Here is a 20265-nt window from a genome sequence, read left to right as displayed (position 1 = left end):
GCGCTGACCCTTTGGGAGCCTGATGACTTGTATGCTATGTAAGGAAGCCGCCTATTGACTTTGGGTTTATTATTTTTTCTTGCTCATCATTTGAATTCCAGAAACTCATCCCTGTCTGACCATTTGGATGCTGTGCTCCTTATTCGGATCTTGTTTGATAGCTGTCCCTATCCTGCTGTGTGGGGTGGCTTCCTGAGTTTTGTGGAACTTACGGGTTGCTAGAGAGTACCCTGTTGTGGGTAGGTATGAATGCAACACAGGAGATTATTGACTGTTTGTGTGTGTGAAAGGGAGGTTAATCTTTCATGCTTTCCTGTTGTAGAGACATCGTGTATTTGGAGAGAAGTATCTCTGTAGATGACCACAAGTTGATATCCTGGGGAGCAAAGTGTTCAGCAGCTACTAGTTCCGCTCTAGTGAGACCTTACGAGAGTAGAAGGATTAGTGTGTTGTATTTACACTGTGTTCTTTTTGTTACAGGTCTCCCTCTCCCCGCGGACCCCTCCCAACACCCTTTTTTCCCTCACCTGATTGCCTCATTACTCTGTGTCACGTCCAGAGTTGGGGACGCCGGGAGGTGGACCCCTCTTGTGCATCATACCGAATCCAGGAAGCGGATGTGGATTTGACAGAACAGCCCTGTATGTGCCGGAGTTCACCTGGCCTGGATCTGAAAAGTAACATAAGCAACCATGCATAATAAAAAATATTACAGCATCTTAATATCCTGATACCACAAAAAAATTAAATTAAGATAGACTGAAGATTTAGGATAGTGGGCATTTTTTGTAATCAAGAAATGGAAGGATGCAGAAGCTTTTCCAAGGAGTTTATTACAACCCCTTGTGGATTAGTAGTTTTGGAGGGGTAGACACATTTTACAAAGAAAGCTAAATTTACAACAACAAAAAACATGAAGTGGAATGGTTTCTCAGGAGAAGATGCTCATACATTAGGTAACAGTGCATGCAATGCCTTCAGAGAAATTCTACACTCTTCACTGGACTAAGGTACTGATTTATATCTAGAGGCTAAAGATATGCTTATGGCCAAGATAATGGTCCGTCTGCCTGATTTAAATGTAGAAGGTCCATTGATGTAACCGCAGTGGAGACCACTCCATCTCCGGCGTGGTTACACCCCTCTGATGGCCTGATAAGAGTATGGCTGTGGGCGGTTGACCTGCATGTCCTCCCAGACATACAGGTCAGTTTTCACTGCCCATCACGCCAGAAAAACCCTTGCTGTAAGGGGCAGTGAAAACTGTTGTATGCATTTTTATACTGTTGGACTTGGCCCTTTTCACTGAAATGTTTTGCTTTTTGCGTCCCCTAATTCATGATGTCCCCCCTTTATAATGTATTTGTATAGGCCCTGCGAGGTTGTAATGCTCTGTGTATTGTTAAAACCAATGTAAGGTATAGGTGCCCTCTTCCCTAAACATGGCTGCCACTGACCCCTCTTACTGCAGTGTGGTCTTGTTAAGGCGCATTCTAGTTGCCAGGAGCTGGCAGGGACTCCAAACAATGTTGCCATTCTAGCCTGCCTTGCCTGCCCACAGTTAAAGTAGGGAAGCTCCTGGCACCTTCTAGAATAAGGGCGGAGCTTAGTTTTGCCGCCTTAGAGGGTGGTCACCTGACCTGGCCTATATAAGCAAGGGAGGGAAAACTTTCCAGTCAGTTGGGGCAACACTGACCTGGGGAACCCACGCAGGAGTTTTCGGCGGGAGGGCCTAGTTAGGAACCTATGCTACTGGGAGTGACAGGATTTAGGTGCTGCCTCTTAAGCTGGGTGACGTGTCCTAGACTAGCCCCCTAATCTGGCCCGGCGCTAGGGAACCCCAGGGTCCATCTACAGTGACCTGCAGCGGAAGACTGCCTGCAGGCCCCCATCTCAACCCCCCCTTCAATAATCAAGAAACAAGGGACTGATATTTACAAGGGCGCAGAAACCATCAAGCGCCAAGAAAAAGAAGCCCTTCAAATTACCTCATGACTGCTGGGAGTCAACCAGGTATTGGCCTGCGCTGTCCTGCCTGAATTGTTAGCCTGTACTGCTAAGCGCTCCTCCTTGATAGTGCTAGCCCCCTGAGCTACCTATCCTACTGAGACTGCTGTAATTGCCCCTTGATAAGCGCTGGAATTCGAGAGAGGATTGCTGCCCTGGAGCACTGCTGTGGAAACTGCCCCAGCGCTGATTCTGCCAGAGACTGCTGTTGCCCGGAGCACTGTGGTAATTGCCCCCTTGAGCAGCGCGGTGATTTCCTGAGAAGCGCGATCCCTATCAAGCGCTGTATCCTGCGCATTGCCCAGCGCTACCTGTGTGCCTGGGAGCGCCGCCTCCTCGAAGCGCTATATTTTGCCCCCAAGCGCTGTACTGCCGTGAGGCGCTGCAAACGCCGACCGGACCTAGAGCGCGCTGTTTCTGAGGCGCTAATCGGCGAGGGTACTCACCGCCTTGGCCCCAGTGGTCCGTGCAGCCGGGGCTGCCCTGTGGAGAGCTGTAGTTTGCCCCCGGCGGCCCTCGGTGCCAGGAGAGGGCCGCCGCGATCGCGCTGTGCCTCTGGGGGAGGCGCTGTCCCAGGACGTTACGTACCGGGCCTGCTGAGGCCTTCTGTGGGCCCACCATCACCGCCGCAGCCCGGCCCCAGATTGGATGATCCCCCGCGGCGGCCCCGGTTTCTGAGGTAAGCCGTCGCGGATTCCTGTCAGGCCGGACAAGGCCTGAAGCCTTCACCTGCGTCACGTGACGGGGGACGCGGCGTCCCTAGCCATTTATTTATTTATTTTATTTGTGGGTTTGTATAGCGCTAGAATCACTCCAAATGGAGTATCTCCGCGCTTTAGGAACCGGTAAACAGCAGTCGTGAAAAGTGAGGTTAGAGATCATTTTTAAACAGGATGGTTTTTAAAAGTTTCCGAAATGTGAGATGTTCTTTACATTGTCTCAGTGACAGAGGGAGTTTGTTCCACAGCTTGGGACCAGCAATGGATAGGGCTTTACCTCCATGTCCGGACTTCTTGGCGCGGGGAACCACCAGAAGGAGGTCTTTCCTCGATCTGAGGGAACGAATTGGAACATAGGGAACAAATTTCTGTTCGAGATAGACGGGCCCTTGTCCGTTCAGGCACTTGTGGATCAAGCAGCAGATCTTAAATTTGGCTCTTTGTCGAATTGGGAGCCAATGCAGATGTTCAAGTAGGGGTTTGGAGGCAGTTCTCGGGTGGGCATTCAGAACAAGGCGAGCTGCCGTGTTCTGAATGACTTGTAGCTTAGCCAGTACTCCTTCGTTTACAGAGAGCAGCAAGCCATTGCAGTAGTCGATCCGACTAAGGATCAGTGCTTGGACGAGGGTTTTCTTAACCGAGTCAGGTAGTAGAGGGAAGACTTTGCGAAGCAGACTGATGGTATAGAAGCATATCCCTGAGATGTAACTTGTGTGTTGCTTCAGTGACAGATCGTGGTCAAACCGAATTCCCAGGTTTTTCACGAGCTGTTTGGGTTCAGGGACCGCTCCTAGGTCTGACGGCCACCATTCGGGAGTCCATAGAATTTTTGCCTCCCCAAACAACATAACCTCCGTTTTGTTGACATTACATTGGAGGTAGTTGGTGGACATCCATTTTGCCACTGCCTTCATACCTGACGAAAAAGAGTTCCTAACCTCAGCGGACAGAGTTTTAAAAGGGAAAAGGAGCTGCGTGTCATCTGCGTATGATACGGGGATGAAGCCGTACCTGCGCAGTACTCCAGCCAGGGGTGCCACATAGATATTAAAAAGGGTTGGGCTCAAACAAGAGCCCTGTGGCACCCCCTTAGAAATCTCTGTTTCCGCTGAGCGATATGCACCCATGGTGACTCTTTGGGTGCGATCAGCTAGGAAGCTCTTTAACCAGTCAAGGGCTTTATTCTTAATACCAGCGTTCAACAACCGTTCAGTCAAGATGGAATGAGACACGCTGTCGAACGCTGCAGACAGATCTAATAGGACCAGTATAACTGAGAGGCCCTTGTCCTGGTACATGTGAAGGTCGTCAGTGACAGACGGGAGGATGGATTCTGTACTATATTTGGGGCGGAACCCTGACTGGGAGTAGTCCAGGGTGTTGGCAAGTTCAATATGTCCGGATAGATGGCGGTTCACATGCTTCTCTATAAGTTTCCCCAGAAATGGAAGTAGGGAGATGGGTCTTAGGTTGGTTAGATCAGACCATGGGGTGGCAGTGTTTTTTCTTATCGGCCTGACAAGAGCTCGTTTCCACTCCCTGGGGACAACGCCTGAAGTAAGTGAAAGATTCACTAATTCAGTAATCTTTGGGCAAAGTTGTTCTGCCAGTACAGGCATTAACCTGGCAGGGATGGTGTCATCGGGACTCCCACTCTTAATCTGCTTTATTAGTGTCGATGTTTCTTGTAATGAGATTGGAGGGAGGATATCCAGGGAGTATTTATCCAATCTAGTTTCTGTCTGTGTCTGAGGGAGTACTAAGTCTATGGGAGTGGCCTGGCCCCATCCGGCGCCGCGCAGCGATTGGCTGACGCTGCCGCGCCCGCCCCAGCTGCCTGCTGATTGGTTCCCGGGCCGCCCACGTCATCAAGGGCCCGGGAACAGAGAATTTCTTCACCGGAGGGCCTCCCATCAGCTGGAGTCAGCCCCGGTGGAGCCAGAAGGAATCCCCTGGCCGTGTGAGGCCCGCGGGAGGGCCAGAGCCTGCCCCTCCCACCAGAGATCACCGCCAGGGGCCCGGAGTGGCCCGAAGAGTCAGGTAACCCTCGGGGAGGTGGGCGGGAGGCCGGAGAAGGCCCCAAGTTCGCCCCTCCCAGGGGGAAAGTTGAAATTGGGCCTCGTTGGCCCCTGCACTCCCTGAACTGGGGAATAGCCCCATGGAAAACTGGTAACTGGGCCCCGTTGGCCCCAATTAGCCTGGAGAAGGCCCATGTGAACTAGGCCAGGGCTCCCAAAAGACACAGTGGGGCCCTCAGCTAAGAAAAGTTACCCCTGGCTAGGGCACTGTTACTGTGGTTGGAAATGTTAATGCCAGTACTATTTTGATGATTTGACCCTGGCTACTAAACTGTTATTTACAAGAGGAAATGTTTGTAATTGCTTCCTGCAAGCTAGTCCATGGTTTATGACAGTACCCTTTTGGCCTGCTGATTAGTATAACGTGACAGGCTGTGTTATTTTTCTACTTTACTGAAAGTACGTAATGAAATGTTTTGCCATTTTTCAGGAAATGCATTTTAAAAGGCTTCCATGAAAATGCTTTAATGTGGTACTTGAAGAAATGCTCATGTTACTGTAGGCACTGTTCTGACTTGCCTCAAATGACCTAAGGTCAGAATTATTCTGATCTGCTGAGGTTTTCCTAGTGGATGTAATGTTTATCTGTACCGCGGGAAAGGTTTTACTCCTAGTTATGACCATGCTGATGCCTGACATGAGGAAATGTTTAACCTTTTAATGCAATGCTGGAATGAAGATATTAATGCCTAGTGTATCTATGCTCCTTCTCACTTTGGGCATGGTTGATTCCAGGTTAATGAGATGCTAAAGGAAGCCTACAGTTATCTACTGGAATGTTGACTGTTGTGTAGAGAACCGCTATTTTCTTTAATGACAGGGTTATTGCGATATGCTGTAGTGATTAAAGAATCACACCCCTTTACTCCTGCAGGCAAACGATTATTAAGAGAGGCTGCATTGATGATGAAATTGTCATGTTTACCTTATGGGGTGTTCCCTCTGATTGATGACATGTTTATTCTGCATGAAATGTTCTACATTTAATGAACTGGTCTATCCTCATTAACTGCACTGTTTATTCCTGCTGAAGGATATGTTTATTCCGGCTAAGGAGTTTTAGGTAATGTTCACCCTTGTTGGGTGAGAGGTTAATTAGGTTACCCACCTGAAAACCTGTGGACATTTGCTATAGAAGTGTTCACCCTTGGTAATTGTTTACCTACTGAACAGGTAACTCACTTGATGAAACGGAGATTTCGTCCATACCTAAGGAAATGTTTGCTCCTGTTAAACGAGATGCTAATTCTTTCAGGAAATGTTCACTGTTAACTGATGAAATGCTAATTCTTTCATGGAATGTTATTGCAACATGTTACATTGGATATTTAACTGCTCCCTTTTCTCCCCTCCTATGAAATGCTTTAATGACCAAATGATACTGTGATTTTCCACTCCTGAACCTTAATCTTACATAAAAGTTCTTTGATTTTTAATCAAACACACTGGAGTGGTGTCAGTCATTGTGTGTCTTTTATTGTCTCAGGGAGTGTGTGCTGTGTAGTCACTTAACACATAAGCTTTCGGTTGCCTACCTGCTCATGCCAGGCTACCTCCGGGGAACTGGCGACCCCAGTTCCTACATATACATTTTAAAAAAGAATTATATTTTCAATAAAGAATTTTCTTTGAAAATAAAAACATACGTTTGACGGGCGACTCTGTAATTTTGATGGAGCCATGCATAAAACTTAAAGCATTAACAGGACCTGCTGTAAGTTCAGTTGTTGCCAATGCCTATAAATCACCACGGGCTTGTTGGTCATTTCTAAATTTGGATAGTGGGGAAGCAGTAATTTACTCTGTTGCCCTGAGGGAGTAAAAGTCCCTCCTCCAAATTATAAATCGGGTCCTTAATCATCAATGGCACGCTGACCTCATAGATGTGCATAAATATGCAACGGATAAAGATGGCATACCATATATTTTAACTTATAAATGTGCTGTCAAAGTATGCCTTTCCAATTGGCTTGAAGGATATATCTGGAAGAGTCTAAAAACTAAAACCTAAGGAGCCCGATTAGGCTGTTACGTCCACGTCGAGCGGAATGAGGTGTATATGACCATCTCCATATCTACAAAGGGGAATGCACCCGTCCCCAGCCGAGCCTAGCGTATTATCTTTGGTAAATTTGGCATCTTACTTGTGTACTACTTTCATTCGTTTTTGGACGAAGAAAACCAACAGTATCTATAACTGAATACTTTAGCAGCTGCAGCGTATATATGTACCACGCCTGCACCATCTAAGCAGAACTCGTTTTTACATTTGAAGCTGTATTCTTTGGAGCCTAATCATCCTTATAGGATAATAGTCATCGCGCAGCATCTAGTTACCACGATACATATGAAGTTCTAGATCTTTCGTTTTGCATCATCAAGTATCGTGTTCAAGCCCCTTTTTGTGCAATAGACGGCTACCTGATGAAGACACGTATGCCGAAATGCACGTAGTGTACACCTGCCGCACTGCCTCCATCATCCTTACATCTATCGTATATGGAATAATTGCAATTGTGTTGTCTCCAAACAAAAGTCTTATATGAAATGACTGAAACTGAATAAGATATATTTAAAAGGTTTAAACAAATTACAAAGCTGATTAAGAGCTCTACATAAAAGAAGAAAATAAAAAATATGTTTTGTAATATACTGGTGTATATATATATTTGTTACTATAGGGTGGTTCTGTGAATTGTAGAGAGATTTAGTTATGTTCTGCACCAATTAGCTAGCTATACACCTTTTTCTTATTGCAAACTTTTGACGCAATGCAGCACCAAAAATGCAGCACTGCATCGCGTCAAGGGGAGTGTGAAAAAAACAATGTTATTTCTACCATGATATGGCGCTGCTTTTCCTCCCACCCAGCGCTGGCGCATTTGAGGCTGCCATTCCCCAACACACACGTGTGCACCATGGTGCATGAGGGTGTGCATTCTATCAAGAATAGGTTAAAAACTATGTTTTACTATTTTACCCAATTTGTATGTCTGCTGTATAACTCAGCACACATGCAAAGTTTGAAAAGTACGGACAAACTAAAATGTTTCTCCTCCGTCACACCTGCTTCAAGGAAGCATGAAGTTTTGGTTTAAATCATTTTCTAAAACTGCTAATAGAGAAGTATGTGCATCAATACTCATGGGTGGATGCAGGAAAACACCCATTATTCACCTACGGAATGACCTCTTGATGCAAAGTAGCACATAGTGCTACTTTTCATCCCTTTGCCCAACCTTTCAATGAAAATCCTGATTTGCTTTAGAAAGTAAATATCACTAAAATACCTTGCGCCAGGATTACAGAACGCAAACTAGACGGAAGGCATATCGCCCCACTCAATTAGTTTTGTCAATGTGTGACTTGTTTTAGCATGGTTTTTGTTTGTATTGGTGTGGGAGTTGTCGGGCCCTCACCATTATAACACACATTGGCAAAAGCAAAAATAAATTGGTCTCAAAAAGCACACATTGCCACAGTAAGTACTGGCATTGAACAAAACTACTTAGTGTGCCGATATGCTCCTTGTGAAAGAGCAGAATGAGAGACAGAATTTTAATAAACACAAAAGATAATGGTCAATGCCAGACCAAATCAGGGGCCCCATTAATAAAGAAAGTCTCAAAAGTGCACCCATGGTATATGTCCTTGCATTAAGTGCAGCTATACAGCTTTCCTTAATTCCCAAGAATTTACAGAAGTAGGACAAGAAATAGTACTCCTAGAAAATAGTTGTGAACTACATTTTAGCACGAGGAAATGTGCATGTGTAGATTTGATCATGTGAAAATCTGAGTGTTTGCAAGTTCCCTCCAACCACTTTTTTCCGCAACTCTGGAAGAAGGTTTACATCTGCCATTGTCAGGAGTAAATTTCCAACATTTCTCAGTATGGGAAAAGATAAGAGAAGAGCTGTTGAAAAGCTTTAAAGCATACAAGTTAGTAGGTTTGCACAGACTCAAAAGGGCATTCTAACCGTGTAACTATTGCTTACCACTACCTTCAGCCCCAGTATGTAGATCTGCAGAAATGTGGCAACATAAGGGGATTGCAAGCATTCAAACAGTACTATGGTAGGAGCCCTGGCATAATCAGAGAGGCTATATCAGAGCTCTTATATAATGAGATTGCTGCCGTAATGTGTCCCTGCACTAAATGGCACCAAAGGGACAAGTGGATTTTGTTACAGGACAAGTAGATTCATGAAGCAACCTGCCCCATGGACAAGTAGATATTTTATTAAATTCCACACCCCTGTGTGACTTAAGTCCTATGGTACAGCAAGACTATTAATGAATACATTTTATTTCATCATGTTCATAGCCTAGGAAAGAATAGCGTTACAATGAAAATCAACGATCGCGCAAGAAATGACCCTAAACTTAATCAGCACCTGGGAAGAGGATACAAAATGCTATCAAATGTGATGTATGCATAGGAAATGTTGCCTTCCTGAACCACAACAGAAGTTGATTATATAGTTGTCAGTCTTTCTATAGAGTACCCTTGCCGCCAATTAGTGTATCTGATTTATATCTATTACATTTTGTAAGTATGTATTAGGCTATAACTGATGACTTGTCGGGTTCATAGATCACCCACTTCATACTATGTTTTCTGCTTGTATTTAAAGATCATGAAAACATAATACAAACAAGCATTTGCAATGCAATAGGTCTCGCATTAGGAAAGTTTGAGCTATTGGTATTGTAAATGACAATTTTTTTTAATTTATGTGTTGGTTTTGAAAGTAGCGAAATTAATAGCTTTGTCATTTACAATGCCAATAGTTTTAACTTTCTCAAATGTGACACCTATAGCATTAGTAATGCAATATGTGTTGTATTTACGTGACTTAGATGTATTGATATTACAAATAACAATGGATTTTTTTAAAAATAATTAATACTTAAATAAAGGTTATTGTAATTTATAATGGCAATATATATATATATATATATATATATATATATATATATATATATATATATATATATATATATAACGCTCGACTCTCCCAAAGTCCAAAAGAAAGAGGCAGCACTCGCGGATCAAAGTCAAAGCCAGGGTTTAATTAGAGGGAAAAAGAAAAGCACAGACGCGTTTCGGCGTGAGCCTTCGTCAGTGTGTCATTCGTCCACATCTAACAGTCCATGTTATAAACATATATATATATATGTGTGTGTGTGTGTGTGTTTGCATGTATGTACTCATATTGGCTTATAACATGTATGTATAAATGTGTGTATGATATCATGTATGTCTGCTAGAGAGCAGAGGAGCACCGAACAGTACACGTGGTCCCAAGTCATTGCTCCAGTTCGTTGTCAAGGCGCTTCTTCTGCTTAAAAGGCGCTGATGGGGAGGGTGGTGGGACGGGAACTGGGTGGGGGGAGAGAATGTGGGCGCAGAGGAGGGTGGGTGGTGGATGAACCCCTGTCGTTTTGTGGTGTAAGTATCTCATTACCGTCCTCTTTTACATCAACTCCCAAACTGAGTCAGTAGAACCAGAGACACTATAAAATACTGAGAAGAATGGTGTATGTAGGCGAATAGATTCTAACCCATCCTTAAACATGCACGAGGAGTGAAATAATGCCAAATGCACGTGCGTACACTGGCTAGTGGCTACAGATACTCCTTGGAGGATGCACGTGTTCCAGAGGCCCTCGGTGCAATGCTCCCACAGACCATGTAGACACCGTTCCCACAGCCATGCCCATGCAATGACCCACCGGGGCCGCAGTACTCCCGTTTTAGGCTGCTCAGCAGCCTCTTACGCACTCGCCCTCTCTCTCCTTGCCATAGTAGCTGAAGTCCCCCTACCGTCATCTCGCTCTACAGGCGCCGGTCCCTGGCCATGGGCTCCGCTGGGGCAATCTCCTGCTCCTTGGACTCCCTCTTATCTCGCTTGAAGGTCCCATGGCAGCGCTGGAGTGGTGTGCAGCGCCGGAGGCTGTGCACCTTCCAGGGGGCACTGCTGAGGATGATGGCAGAGTGGGCCTGTCCCTGACCCTTCACCTTTCAGAGACAGTGCCGGGGAGGCTGTGCAGCGCCGGGGATGCTGTGCAGTGCCGGGGATGCTGTGCAGCGCCGGGGATGCTGTGCAGCGCCGGGGATGGGGTGCAGCGCCGGGGATGGGGTGCAGCGCCGGGGATGGGGTGCAGCGCCGGGGATGGGGTGCAGCGCCGGGGATGCTGTGCAGCGCCGGGGATGGCGTGCAGCGCCGGGGATGCTGTGCAGCGCCGGGGATGGCGTGCAGCGCCGGGGATGCTGTGCAGCACCGGGGATGGCGTGGAGGGCGGGGGATGCTGTGCAGCGCCGGGGATGGCGTGCAGCGCCGGGGATGCTGTGCAGCGCCGGGGATGGCGTGCAGTGCCGGGGATGGCGTGCAGTGCCGGGGATGGCATGGAGGGCGGGTGATGCTGTGCAGCGCCGGGGATGGCGTGCAGCGCCGGGGATGCTGTGCAGCCCCGGGGATGGCGTGGAGGGCGGGGGATGCTGTGCAGCACCGGGGATGGCGTGCGGCGCCAGGGATGGCGTGCAGCGCCGGGGATGCTGTGCAGCACCGGGGATGGCGTGGAGGGCGGGGGATGCTGTGCAGCACCGGGGATGGCGTGGAGGGCGGGGGATGCTGTGCAGCACCGGGGATGGCGTGGAGGGCGGGGGATGCTGTGCAGCACCGGGGATGGCGTGGAGGGCGGGGGATGCTGTGCAGCGCCGGGGATGGCGTGCAGCGCCGGGGATGCTGTGCAGCGCCGGGGATGGCGTGCAGCGCCGGGGAGGCTGTGCAGCGCTGGAAATGTTCTGAGTGGGTGCTCTGCCCAAGTGTGCACCGCTGGGGACGATGGACAGCGCTGTCAGCGGAGCAGGTATGTCCCTTCAGCTTCCAGAGGGCAGCTCTGGGTACAGCGCCACAGCTGGTGTGCCGGACAAGGCCTCGTCTGACTCGCTCTCAGGGGTTGCTCTGCCTCAGCCCAGGTGTGCAACGCAGGAGCTTGCCTGTCCCTTTTGCGTCCAGGGGGCAGCTCTGCCCAATTGCAGTGCTGAGGCTGGTGTGCTGGGAAGGTTACCTCTGACCTTTCCACCTTGTAGATGCCTGCTCTGCCCACACCCTAGAGCACACGTGCAGGGCGATACCCCTCCGTGGCGCTTTCACCTGCCAGCGGCCTGCGGTTCCCTGTTTATACCCACCTCCGGGGGCGGCTGGATCCGTCCCGTCCACCCCGTCCCAAGAAGAGGCTCATGATTGCATTTGTGAGGCACAGGTTTTATTTTAGCGAGGTGTTTACAAAATTACAAATAACAATGGATTTTTTTAAAAATAATTAATACTTAAATAAAGGTTATTGTAATTTATAATGGCAATATATATATATATATATATATATATATATGTGTGTGTGTGTGTGTTTGCATGTATGTACTCATATTGGCTTATAACATGTATGTATAAATGTGTGTATGATATCATGCATGTCTGCTAGAGAGCAGCGGAGCACCGAACAGTACACGTGGTCCCAAGTCATTGCTCCAGTTCGTTGTCAAGGCGCTTCTTCTGCTTAAAAGGCGCTGATGGGGAGGGTGGTGGGACGGGAACTGGGTGGGGGGAGAGAATGTGGGCGCAGAGGAGGGTGGGTGGTGGATGAACCCCTGTCGTTTTGTGGTGTAAGTATCTCATTACCGTCCTCTTTTACATCAACTCCCAAACTGAGTCAGTAGAACCAGAGACACTATAAAATACTGAGAAGAATGGTGTATGTAGGCGAATAGATTCTAACCCATCCTTAAACATGCACGAGGAGTGAAATAATGCCAAATGCACGTGCGTACACTGGCTAGTGGCTACAGATACTCCTTGGAGGATGCACGTGTTCCAGAGGCCCTCGGTGCAATGCTCCCACAGACCATGGAGACACCGTTCCCACGGCCATGCCCATGCAATGACCCACCGGGGCCGCAGTACTCCCGTTTTAGGCTGCTCAGCAGCCTCTTACGCACTCGCCCTCTCTCTCCTTGCCATAGTAGCTGAAGTCCCCCTACCGTCATCTCGCTCTACAGGCGCCGGTCCCTGGCCATGGGCTCCGCTGGGGCAATCTCCTGCTCCTTGGACTCCTTCTTATCTCGCTTGAAGAGCCCCATGGCAGCGCTGGAGTGGTGTGCAGCGCCGGAGGCTGTGCACCTTCCAGGGGGCACTGCTGAGGATGATGGCAGAGTGGGCCTGTCCCTGACCCTTCACCTTTCAGAGACAGTGCCGGGGAGGCTGTGCAGCGCCGGGGATGCTGTGCAGCGCCGGGGATGGCGTGCAGCGCCGGCACCGGGGAATGCTGTGCAGCGCCGGGGATGCTGTGCAGCGCCAGGGATGGCGTGCAGCGCCGGGGATGGCGTGCAGCGCCGGGGATGGGGTGCAGCGCCGGGGATGGGGTGCAGCGCCGGGGATGGCGTGCAGCGCCGGGGATGGCGTGCAGCGCCGGGGATGGCGTGCAGCGCCGGGGATGGCGTGGAGGGCGGGGGATGCTGTGCAGCGCCGGGGATGGCGTGCAGCGCCGGGGATGCTGTGCAGCGCCGGGGATGCTGTGCAGCGCCGGGGATGGCGTGCAGTGGCGGGGATGGCATGGAGGGCGGGTGATGCTGTGCAGCGCCGGGGATGGCGTGCAGCGCCGGGGATGCTGTGCAGCCCCGGGGATGGCGTGGAGGGCGGGGGATACTGTGCAGCCCCGGGGATGGCGTGGAGGGCGGGGGATGCTGTGCAGCACCGGGGATGGCGTGGAGGGCGGGGGATGCTGTGCAGCACCGGGGATGGCGTGGAGGGCGGGGGATGCTGTGCAGCACCGGGGATGGCGTGGAGGGCGGGGGATGCTGTGCAGCGCCGGGGATGGCGTGCAGCGCCGGGGATGCTGTGCAGCGCCGGGGATGGCGTGCAGCGCCGGGGAGGCTGTGCAGCGCTGGAAATGTTCTGAGTGGGTGCTCTGCCCAAGTGTGCACCGCTGGGGACGGTGGACAGCGCTGTCAGCGGAGCAGGTATGTCCCTTCAGCTTCCAGAGGGCAGCTCTGGGTACAGCGCCACAGCTGGTGTGCCGGACAAGGCCTCGTCTGACTCGCTCTCAGGGGTTGCTCTGCCTCAGCCCAGGTGTGCAACGCAGGAGCTTGCCTGTCCCTTTTGCGTCCAGGGGGCAGCTCTGCCCAATTGCAGTGCTGAGGCTGGTGTGCTGGGAAGGTTACCTCTGACCTTTCCACCTTGTAGATGCCTGCTCTGCCCACACCCTAGAGCACACGTGCAGAGGCCTGCGGTGCCCTGTTTATACCCACCTCCGGGGGCGGCTGGATCCGCCCAGTCCACCCCGTCCCAAGAAGAGGCTCTGATTGCATTTGTGAGGCACAGGTTTGATTTCAGCGAGGTGTTCACAGAACAAGCTTTGAGACAGTGTTATCAGTGCAACAACACTACCTGTTCCGAGCAGGTGCGAGGAGAGGGGGCCCGAAGAAAGGCAGGAGGAGAGAGAAAGGGGACAGGGCAGGAGGAGAGAGAAAGGGGACGGGGCAGGAGGAGAGAGAAAGGGGCCATAAGGAGGAGAGAGAAAGGGGACAGGGCAGGAGGAGAGAGAAAGGGGACGGGGCAGGAGGAGAGAGAAAGGGGGCATAAGGAGGAGAGAGAAAGGGGCCATAAGGAGGAGAGAGAAAGGGGACAGGGCAGGAGGAGAGAGAAAGGGGACGGGGCAGGAGGAGAGAGAAAGGGGGCATAAGGAGGAGAGAGAAAGGGGGCATAAGGAGGAGAGAGAAAGGGGCCATAAGGAGGAGAGAGAAAGGGGCCATAAGGAGGAGAGAGAAAGGGGCCATAAGGAGGAGAGAGAAAGGGGCCATAAGGAGGAGAGAGAAAGGGGCCATAAGGAGGAGGGAGAAAGGGGACGGGGCAGGAGGAGAGAGAAAGGGGCCATAAGGAGGAGAGAGAAAGGGGCCATAAGGAGGAGGGAGAAAGGGGACGGGGCAGGAGGAGAGAGAAAGGGGCCATAAGGAGGAGGGAGAAAGGGGACGGGGCAGGAGGAGAGAGAAAGGGGACGGGGCAGGAGGAGAGAGAAAGGGGCCATAAGGAGGAGGGAGAAAGGGGACGGGGCAGGAGGAGAGAGAAAGGGGCCATAAGGAGGAGAGAGAAAGGGGCCATAAGGAGGAGAGAGAAAGGGGACAGGGCAGGAGGAGAGAGAAAGGGGACGGGGCAGGAGGAGAGAGAAAGGGGGCATAAGGAGGAGAGAGAAAGGGGCCATAAGGAGGAGAGAGAAAGGGGCCATAAGGAGGAGAGAGAAAGGGGACATAAGGAGGAGAGAGAAAGGGGACGGGGCAGGAGGAGAGAGAAAGGGGCCATAAGGAGGAGAGAGAAAGGGGCCATAAGGAGGAGAGAGAAAGGGGCCATAAGGAGGAGAGAGAAAGGGGACAGGGCAGGAGGAGAGAGAAAGGGGACGGGGCAGGAGGAGAGAGAAAGGGGGCATAAGGAGGAGAGAGAAAGGGGACGGGGCAGGAGGAGAGAGAAAGGGGCCATAAGGAGGAGAGAGAAAGGGGCCATAAGGAGGAGAGAGAAAGGGGACAGGGCAGGAGGAGAGAGAAAGGGGACGGGGCAGGAGGAGAGAGAAAGGGGACAGGGCAGGAGGAGAGAGAAAGGGGACGGGGCAGGAGGAGAGAGAAAGGGGCCATAAGGAGGAGAGAGAAAGGGGACGGGGCAGGAGGAGAGAGAAAGGGGCCATAAGGAGGAGAGAGAAAGGGGACGGGGCAGGAGGAGTGAGAAAGGGGACGGGGCAGGAGGAGAGAGAAAGGGGCCATAAGGAGGAGGGAGAAAGGGGACGGGGCAGGAGGAGAGAGAAAGGGGACGGGGCAGGAGGAGAGAGAAAGGGGGCATAAGGAGGAGAGAGAAAGGGGACGGGGCAGGAGGAGAGAGAAAGGGGCCATAAGGAGGAGAGAGAAAGGGGCCATAAGGAGGAGAGAGAAAGGGGACGGGGCAGGAGGAGAGAGAAAGGGGCCATAAGGAGGAGAGAGAAAGGGGACGGGGCAGGAGGAGAGAGAAAGGGGCCATAAGGAGGAGAGAGAAAGGGAACGGGGCAGGAGGAGAGAGAAAGGGGCCATAAGGAGGAGAGAGAAAGGGGACGGGGCAGGAGGAGAGAGAAAGGGGACGGGGCAGGAGGAGAGAGAAAGGGGACGGGGCAGGAGGAGAGAGAAAGGGGCCATAAGGAGGAGAGAGAAAGCGGACGGGGCAGGAGGAGAGAGAAAGGGGCCATAAGGAGGAGAGAGAAAGGGGACGGGGCAGGAGGAGAGAGAAAGGGGACGGGGCAGGAGGAGAGAGAAAGGGGCCATAAGGAGGAGAGAAAGAGGAAATGACAGGGGAAGCGACGGGGGCTTCAGGGGGGGAAGATGAAGGGAATGATGAGGGAGTGGGCGGCTCCAGGACAGCTTCAAAGGGGGAAAGATTGCGCGCTTCAGTGAGACAGCTTAGTGGGTTCCATTTGTGTTGCTGATATGTGGACGTGGACTGCAAGCCGCAGGTTACAGTCCAACATAGTGCTGCGGGCAGTGGCGCTCCTTAGGTAAAACTCTTGACGCTGCTCGCCCAGCTCTCAACTAAGCGCTAGCCACGGCACGACAATTTTCCACCTAGAAAAGTTGCATAGAAGCACACGGATTTCATCTGGATCTACCGAAAAAAGGCACGGCGTGGATACCAATAAAAACAACTTTCCTAGATAAATGAGTTATGCTTTTTTCCCGTTAGAATCACTACTTTAAATGTCATGTACTTGCAGCCCAGGCTTGGCAGATTGTGTTCAAGTAAAAAACTGCTGGATACTTTATTATGAATAATTACGTATTTATTTTATCACCGCTATTCGGCCTATTTTCAGTTAGAGACTGGACATCCAAGCCTGGATGAGATGCAGACAGCGTTTGACAGAAAAGAAAAAATATCATTATTGTTCAACAGAGTGGTATGACTTTTAGTAAAATGATGAAAAGCTGTGGGGACACACCAAGATTCGAGCCAGAGTCTTGCAGGTTGCACGCACACCTTAGAAGCAGTGCCCATACACAAAAGCACGTGTTAAGTAGCGTAAATCTAGCAATAAAGCAACACAACTCTCTACACAAGCCACATCAAGTGCATCTGCAGAGTCCTCAAATTTCCTGCATTAATGTCTTAATTGCTCCCATTTACAAAGATATTACAAATTCTGACCCGCCCTGAAGTCACGGTTGATCTATTCCGTCTGCTCTTCATTCTCTTTAACTGATGAATATAGCAAATTATTTGATATTAATTTGACAGATTATATTATTTACAGTCCTTTTGTGCTAACATCCATGGTTCAGTAAGAGGTGCGCTCGCTGCTCTTATTTGTGCATGACCGGCGCGCCACGACTTTAAATCTTGGCAGGACCGACTCAGCCTCTCATCGTTCTGAGGTCGACTAATCGGGTAATAAGTAACAGGTGCGATGTTCAGCACGTGGGAACGGCAAAACGGTGGGCACACTGCCTCCGCACACACACAAACGCGCAGACACACTCTCTCCATACATGCCCAGGCACACAAGCACACACACAATTCCTTTCTCCTTCATACACCTCAGCTAGATGCCTCTGTTGCACCCCACAAACACATTCACTACTGGTTTGCATGCCTGTGTTCTATTTGGATGCCATCTATTCCCCTCAGGGAAGTAAGCACTATATAAATGCCGTCACAATTACAAATCACAATAGAATCAGCAGGAGCCCTGTGTCCCGCCCGCTCTCAGCCAAGGTGGCAACACAGAAAGCAGTCCAAGTGCAACTGATTGCGTGCTTCCAACACAGATTAATTCTGCACACGTTAATGGTGCTGTTTTACCATAAGAAAGCCAGGCCTAGTCTCATCTTACCTCTCCTAAGAGGCTTGTAAAGCAATTTAAGAGAGAGGAAATGATACAAGTACTGTTCGATCTTGAGAAAGGGGACATTCATGCTTAAGCTCATTAGGAATTGGAGAATTGGCTGATATTCCACATTGTCATCAACATGTGGTACAATAAAGCTCTTTCGGGAGTAATTTACATGCATCGTGACTGTGACTGCAATTTAGAGAAAAAAAGCAGGGGGTTGAAACAGAATGCTCGCGTATTCCTGTATATTTTATTTTGAAGCGGTTTCATAGCAGCAAAGTGGCATCATATTGTCATTCTTCTCACTTTTAGGCAGTTCTCGTTTTTTTGGCCACAGAAGGCTGCACACTGGCACGTGTAGTTCAAACATTTGAACACTGAAAACGCCCATCTTTCAAGAACAGCGAGAGCACATGCACGCTGTGTAGGCGAGACCTAAAATAAAAACACGACCGAAGAAGCCAATACAAAAACTGCCTTCAACCTCGGAAAAGCAATGCTGTTCTTGTTTAAGTTTCATGTTTTAATTAGTCCTGCATTCCTTAAGAGTATTTGCTTTTCTCGACAACGTATTACTCATTTATAGTAACGAGTTCCTTCTATGGAGCGGTGTGAGTTGTGATTGTGGGTGGGCCACGACTGACAGATGTGGAGTCCAGGCAGAATGCCGTGTGAATTTGTCACAGTGCCTGTCACTGTGTCATAAAGGGGCTTTGAACACATGCTCATGCAATCCTTGGCCCCTCAGTGGAGCAAACAGAGCAATGGCCTGGCATGCCAATCATAACTTGGATTACGCGTGTGAAGGATGAACACAGCTGTCAAAATACTGACAGGGTGAAAGTTAAAGATAATGCAGTGCGTACAGGTGAGCGGGTATGATGTGCCTGGGGGATTGGTTAAGTGTAGAAGATGCGAGGAAGTATGTGAAAGTGAATGTAAAAAGAAGGTGCTGGGGAGGAAAGAGACACGGCGTGAGATATGCAGATTGAGTAGTTCAGAAAGATATAAAGAGAAAAGGAGTGTAAATGCCTAAGAAAGAAACTGCAGAGGAGAGTGGTGTGAAGACAACAATGGGACAGACTGAGACACTCCGAAGACCTTTCCCCTTGTGCGGACTATAATAATATTTAATTTATAGTCTACTTAATAAAAAATAATATATATATATATGTGTGTATATTATTTATCTGTGGCCCCTTGTGAGCTCCTCCCCCCTAAAACTCACATCTAGAGACCCAACTGTCCGTTCTGTGCTAGCACTGCTGAACGGGCTTATTTTAACGCCTGTTATTTACAGCGGTTAGAAAGGAGAAGCGTGGAATGAAGCACTACATACAAACAAGTTTTATAAAGTACCCATTCTATGCGTGTCAATGGGCCGGGTCGAAGTGTTGTGGGTGGATTGCAGCATCGAGACATGGGAACTTTCTCACCGAGGCATTCTAAAGACTGAGCATGCTCCTGGCAACCACTGTCGGGCTGCACAGGTCGTACATGGCTGTTGTCATACCTTTGGGCGCTGTTAAAGGTCAGGTGCGCAGAGCAGACAGAGCGGTTTGCGGAGCGCCAATGGGCAGAGTATCTGCTTTTCAAGTTCTGTTGCTGAAACCTACACTCACATATACTGGAAATTGCCGCTATGCAGGAGCCAGTGTTTGTCGCCTGTACTGTGGGTGAGAGGATCAAGGTCACAGGTTCGAATTTCTTCGCAGTTTCCGGCCTGTGACAAGACTTGGGAGGGCGGGGGCTGCCCGCGCATACGCGCCATTTCTAACTTTGGTTCTGAAGAGCCCCGTTAGAAATGCCGCCCTCCCAGGTCCGGCAGCTGAAGTCCCGGGGCCCGGGTGAAGAACATCGGAAAGCACTGCGGGGCTGAGGTAAGGGGGGGTGTGCGAGTGAGTGTGTGTGTGTGTGTGCCTGCGCGCGTGTGTGTGTGCGTGCGGCTGTGTGTGTATTTGCGCACTTCAGGGAATCTGAGGCAGGAGATGAGCACGGCGCCGGCCTGGACGTGCGCGTCCACAGACACCAATCGCCGCGCATGCCCGACCCCTGTCTCAGATTCCCAGGAGACGGGCAACGTTTTTTTTTTTTAGTTGTCGAGCTGAACGCAATGCTTCGCATTGCTTTCTCCAGCTCGACCTAAAAAGTCAGTGAACCAGAAATTGAAAGCTGAGAGATCATCAAACAAAACTCAGAATACTTACAGAAATGTCTAGTACTTTATGGGAACGAAGCACCTTCTGACCGGTGCATACAGTGCAACTAAAACTATCACCTAGAAAATCTATTGCTAACTACCGACTTCTCCCAACTCAACCTAAAAGTCTAAGTAATGCTACTCATAAAAAACCTGCAAAAAACAATTGATGATCAGAATGCAGAACAATGTCATACGTTCACCCCAGTACACAGATCTGAGCCTTATGCCATCGTTTTTTTGCTCTCCAGGCCATTCCAGTTTGGACCCAGCCATATGCAAATCAGCCTTGACCTTGCACCCAATGGGAAAAGTCCAGCCTGAATTGCTAGGCCAGGTTCTCCCTGGAAGGAAACAAG

At 49.9% G+C, this 20265-nt stretch overlaps 1 protein-coding gene across 1 annotated transcript in view; it reads right to left on the bottom strand.

Moving 5' to 3' along the window:
- The window catches only part of LOC144772273 (uncharacterized), a 73726-nt gene that overhangs the window by 5365 nt on the left and 48096 nt on the right, over positions 1 to 20265 (bottom strand). Inside the window, exon 4 of the mRNA XM_078656505.1 lies at positions 528 to 670. The gene's annotated coding sequence lies outside the window, so the exon portion shown is untranslated. The remainder of the gene's footprint in view (positions 1 to 527; positions 671 to 20265) is intronic.

This window comes from Lissotriton helveticus, chromosome 8, assembly GCF_964261635.1.
Source record: "Lissotriton helveticus chromosome 8, aLisHel1.1, whole genome shotgun sequence".
NCBI lineage: Eukaryota > Metazoa > Chordata > Amphibia > Caudata > Salamandridae > Lissotriton > Lissotriton helveticus.
Note: the sequence above shows the minus strand (reverse complement) of the source record. Positions and strands in the feature narration are given on the sequence as shown.